Genomic DNA, 6072 nt, shown 5'->3' on the forward strand with positions numbered 1-6072 from the left:
CCGCTGAGGAGGCCGGGCCGGGGCGGGCGGGCGGGAGGCACCTGCTGCCGGGGAGCGACGAGGCCTGGCAGGGGGAACCGCCGCCCCGGCGCTCGGCGCGGCTTCTGGTGAGGGGCCGGCCCGGCCTCCGCGGCGGCCTGCGCTGGTAGGCGGCCGAGGGGCGCGGGTCAGCGGATCCCCCGCCCCGGGGGCGAAGGCTGCCGCGGTATCACCCTCCCGGGACACCGGCTCGTTAGTTACCGTCTGCGGCCGGGGCCAGAGGGGAGGCACCGCGCCTAAGCGCGGCCTGGGCGACGGGTCCCGCCGGCCTGGCAAAGGTCCTGCTGCCACCGGAGGCAGCCGCCGGGTGCTTATGGACGTTACTGCCTCCTGCCCCGGGCCGGGCAGGTGGGGAGAGGGAGGCCGGGCAGCTTTGTGCCGGCGATCACACGCTCGGTCTGTGGCAGAGTTGGTAGAGACGTTAATTTCCGTCCCGTGTTCTAATTATGAGACGTTTCCTCCCACCCCGCAGTTACTTTTATGCAGATGAAGTAATAATCTTCCTCTCACCATCCCACCCGGCCTTCTGTGCTGCTGCCGGGGCGGCTGAGCGCCGGGTGGCTGCTGGAAGAGATGAATGAAACTCTGCTGTTGTGATTACTGAGCCTATGGTATACAAAATACGGCATACGGCTAGTGCTACTCACGGGCTGGAAGTGTGTATATATAGTTGTTATTTGCTTCTCTTCTACTATTGACGTTGATAAAGAACTCTTCCTGTACCTGGCTAAATTTTTTAAAGTTTGCGTCTTAATTGACGCAAATCCTACACAGAAATATGAGCCTGAAAGGCCACTCTGCAGGTTTTATTTTTCCAGTAAAATGTGATAGACAGGCACAAGCTGGAACATGGGAAGCTTCACTCAAATATGAGGAAAAACTTCTTTAGGGTGAAGGTGACAGAGCCCTGGAACAGGCTGCCCAGGGAGGTCGTGGAGTCCCCTTCTCTGGAGATCTTCAAGACCCGCCTGGGTGCAGTCCTGAGTGATGTGCTCTGGGCAATCCTGTTTAGCAGGGGAGTTGGACCAGATGATCTCTGGAGGTCCCTTCCAACTCTGAGAATTCCGTGATTCCGTGATTTGCCTGCACAAAAGTTTTTTTGGGAACAGGCCTATGGTGCTTTCCTATTTATGTTTCAGCACCACCCCCCACCCCCAATCCCTTAGAGTTGACATAATCTGTCAGTGCAATGGCATGATTTTGTCCATTCAGCTCATTCAGTACAAGGTCTGTTGAATTTCTTAGTGTATCTATCTCTTCCCCATTTTAGGCATGAGTTTGGAGGGCTCAGCTCATGATGCAAGAGGCTGGCTCTCTCCTCTGGTTAGTTACTTAGCTGTGGAGAAGGAGGTTGAGACCTCTACTAAAAAAACCAAAATGCTTGTTCCCTCAGTCCCAGACATGCTGATGTTATTTCAGGAATTACACCAGAGTGGTGTCCAAATGCGACTATGAATATTAATTTAATAGAGGAAATTGGTGAAAGCAAGACTAAAGGATTAGACACTTGCAGTGCTACTTTGCTGCTTATTATGGAAGCCTTTGCTGGTGATTGAGGAGCGTATGAGTCAGTTAAAAGCACTGCAGTGCTGGAGAAAATTATTCTCAATTATCAGAACAAGAGAGAACAGAGTAATACAGAATGGAATTGATTTTGAAACTACTTAAAGTCACAAGAGAGTTTCACATTAACTTTTTTTTCCTTAGTTTGCTGTAGTTCTTGGTGAGTTTGTCTAGAGGATCTTATTGACCTCATCTGTTTAGAACAATTGTCATTTTGTAAACCAACATTACTTTTGTAATTGATTAAAAAGAACTCGTTATAAGCAAGAGTTAAATCTGCTCAAATGTGAAGTTTACTCAAAATGCTGCTCCTGAGCTGCTTGATGTCACTACATTACTCATTGGTAAAAACTTAATTCCTTTCTATTGCTTTAGGAAGCAAGTTGCTTCCCAAATAAATCAGACGTTTGGGGTTTAGAATCCAGGAGATTTCTGTCTCATGACCCCAAACCCCAAATACAGCAGTAGTACTTTGGAAGGGGGGGTTGTAAGTGTTAGAAGACTTTCACTGGGTAGGACAATCAGGGGCTGGGGATTCATACACCTCCAGAACTTCCCATGTCTGTCTCTTTCTCTTGGTTTTGTTCCCCATTATATGTCCACAGTCTCTCCCACATCGTTGTTCTTCAGGTTTTGCTGAAACTCAGGATTTCCTTTGCTTCTCTGGGATTTTCACACATTGCACAACACACTTTCCTGGTCAACAAATGGAGGAAAAAGTTGTTAATAAATGAGAACACATTTGTGGGATTAATCAGTACTTAAAAGGAAGAAGAGGGAAAACAGGACAACAAACTGCCCCATTCTGAAACCAGAACCATCTTCATTTCCAAAATCTGTATTTGCGTAACTACAATGTAACAATACAGAACAGCAAAAGTTCATAAGCAATATTTGTTCTATAAAACTTGCCTCCTGTACATGCTAACTCTGATTTCCCTCCTGTTTTCTTAATGAATCTCTCTGAAGTCAGACTTGCTTTGGCAGCTTTGCATCACAGTTACCTCTTTTTTTAATTAAAAAAAATATGCACATTTATATATTCAAAATTTCTTTACCTTGTCAATTATGTTGTGCATTTAATGTGCCATTTTGGCTCTCCCCTTATGAACTACAGCTGTTTCCTGTGACCTGAATATCTTCTGGCTGTGACACAGAGAATGCCTCTTTTATTGCTGCACTTGCCCACAACCTGGCCAGCCTGGGTAACTGAACCTGCTCCTCACCCCCTTGGCCTGGGAAACCTGTGTTTGGTGCTTTCCTCCACAGCAGCCTGCTTCTCTCGGTAACCCCTGCCCAAAACTCTCCTGAGATTGTTCTTGGGATTAACAGGTGTGCCAGAGCAGATAACTGATTTGAGCAGAATGTCATCTGTATTAGTATCTGTTACTTCTGTCTTCGTCAGTAACGGCTGCTTTACTTGAAGATCCGAAACATCAAGTCTAATTCTTGCTGGCTTTCTGCTTCAGTCCTTTGAGTACCTTTTGCAGGTAGACCTTCCTTTTCTTTTTTCACTTAACCACAGTTATGATCCCTGATTGCAAACTGGCATCCTTGAAATGTCTAGATGATTTGTCAGCTCTTTCTTTAGCTTCCACCTGGCATTATTTTCCCTGTTCAGCCACCACAATTTGTTGAGTAACTTTTTCATCTCGGAATCTTGTAGTGCTTCTGCCATTATTTGCGTAGAAAAGCCTACATACTTTATATGACAAAGCTGCTACGACAATGTACATTTTGTTAATTTATGTTACCACAGCAACTGAGTCATGCGAAAATATAATGCTGCGTTGTTTGGTGCCGTACCTTGGTATTCTGATAAAAGGCTAGAGGAACATCATCTGTGTCGAGCTGCTATGGAGCTGGGGCTTAACTAGGTAGGTACCTGTGCCTACAGAGTAGGAGTCAATGGCTAGTGTCAAAGTGGGTCTACCAAATAGCATCCCCTAGAACCTAAATCCGGTCCTGTTCTGGGAGGAATTGTGGGCATGTTGGAGCAGGGGATTAGGATACTGACAAATATAAAGCAGATCTAGAAAACATAAGGCACAGCCTGGTGGGAACAAAAGCAAGCTGTTAAACCTAGGCAGGTATAAAAAAAAAAATGCACAAATTTAGGAAGAGGAACAACTGGTGAAACAAGTAATCTTCCAGAAAAGAATCTGGAGTCTACCGTAAATCACAAGCTGAATATGAGTCAGCAATGTGTTTCCATGGGAAAAAGAGGAAGATGTAATGGGTAGGAAGGAGTCCCTGGGCTCTATGCAGTATTGGTAGGACACCAGTGGAAGGGCTAGTTTTGTGGACCATAGCTCAAGAAGTATGTGAACCAACAGGAGAAAGGGCAGGTGGCAACAAGAATGAGCAGAAGACAGGAAGACTAAAGGAGCTGGAGTTGTTCAGGCTGAAGAAAAGAAGACAGAAGAAAGACATGCTAAGAGTCTTCATATACTTAAAAGGCTGCTGCAAAGAGAAAAGGAATAATATGTTCTTGGTGGGTAGGGTAAGATGTAATGGACTTAAATTGCATCAAGGAGGAAAAGCTTTTTTAATGGTGACATTACTGAGGCACAGCTTTATATTACAGAGGGTGTAATAGTGTCTCCATTACTGGATGTCTTTAAGTACATACTGGACAAATAGTAAGTACTATTGATCTGACATTGGAATTGGGGGATGGAGTAGGTGACTAATCACGGTCCATTCCAGACCCATTTTTCTGCGGTTACATATAATCTGAGGCTTTTCATTAAGCATCATTCTTTTATCCAGTACCATTGTACATTCTGTTTTCTTTTCAAGTAGGATCCCCTGTCATTCCTGTGTTCCTTGGAGGACAAAAAATATTTTGTCCCATTTTTCTCTGAGTGTAGTCAAAGACCAAAGCCTTTCTCGTTTTTCTGGCAGCCTGCAGTGGACACACACTGCTGAACTGTACTTCTGTGAGCTGCTGATCTAATTATGATAATTTCATGTGAGTCAAACATGCAATAAAAATTATTTAGATGACTGTTGTTGGTCTATTCAAACACATTCCACATAAACCCTACACAATATTAACGTAAATCTGAGGTTCTTTAGACATATACTAGATAAAATTACTCAATTAGTAAAATATTATTGTATCCCAGACCTATCCCATGCACACAATCCTAAATTCTCCAGTCTTCACTGCTATGAACCCATAGAAGTTTTTAATGTGAACTGTACTATATTACTTATTTTCCAGGCATGATTTGCTTCTGCAAAATATGGTATATTTTTAAAAAATGTAGTTTAACATTCACTTATATAGAACTAGCTTATACCAAGAACAACTGGCATTTGTTTACTTGGCAGATCTAATCAACAGACAGCATGCCTGATAGGTTTTCTATTTTTCCAACCATGTTATCTAGCCTAATTAGATATTACTTCTTTCAACAAACCCTTGCTATTATAGCCTTAAATTAGCATGTCTGTGAGAGCAGACCCATGCACATTTTGGGCACCCTAGAATAAAAAAGTGATTGCAGTAATTGCCAGTGCTGAGTTCATTACTTGCAGAGCTTTTAAAGACAATGTCCATCAGGACTTTAACCCTACCTTTTTTTTTTTCCCTTTAAGGACAACTTTTCCAAATTGCATAGTCATCCTTTCAGAGAATGAGGATTTCTTGTTAAAGATGAGTAGTGTGCTTTTCTACACAAAATCTGTGTTGCCCATGCACCTGTAGTGATCAACACATTCATAGGTGTGGAAGAAGAAGTGGGGAATAAAGTGGCAACATTTTGTGGTAATACTGGGTTTCCCAGGGTCATAAAAACTAAAATCCAACAGTTAATTATGGACCTCATGTGAGGCAAAGCACATTGGCTTTGTAATGAAAATGTCAGTGTTAAGCTGTCACTGAAAGAAATAGATATTAAGGAAAAAATAGAAAAAAGAAAGTATCATTATTGTACTGTGCAAGTTTATGGTGAGGTCCAGTTTTTTGAGTGCTGCAAGAGATTCTTGCCTTCATATCTCAAAAGAGACGCAGTAGCATTAGAAAAGAGTGATACGGGGGACCAGGGATATGGGACAGTTTCTCTGTTTGGTGGGGCTGAATAGACAGACTCTTCAACCTGGAAAGGATACAGCCAAGAGACGGTACGAGAGGGATCTGTAAACCACAGATGGCACAAACCCCATGAATAGATTGTCTCTCTTACTACAGCAGTTAGGGAGCATCAGATAAAATTGTCAGATGTCAAGTTTCGGAGAGACAAAAGGAGAAATTCCCTGAAACTACCAATGTTTTCAGAAGGAAAATGGATACATTCATGGAATAAAAATCCATTTAGAGCTGTAAAAAACTAAGATGCGGAGACCTCTTTTTCAGCAAGTCCCTAAGTGCCAAGTTCCAGCCCTACTGGAGCCTTTGTACATTTGTTTAGCTCTTGTGTTTGGCAGAGGACGTCTTCAGCTGGCTGCTGTCACAGAGAGGTC

This window comes from Calidris pugnax, unplaced genomic scaffold (genome assembly GCF_001431845.1).
Source record: "Calidris pugnax isolate Ruff unplaced genomic scaffold, ASM143184v1 scaffold20, whole genome shotgun sequence".
NCBI classification, from domain to species: domain Eukaryota; kingdom Metazoa; phylum Chordata; class Aves; order Charadriiformes; family Scolopacidae; genus Calidris; species Calidris pugnax.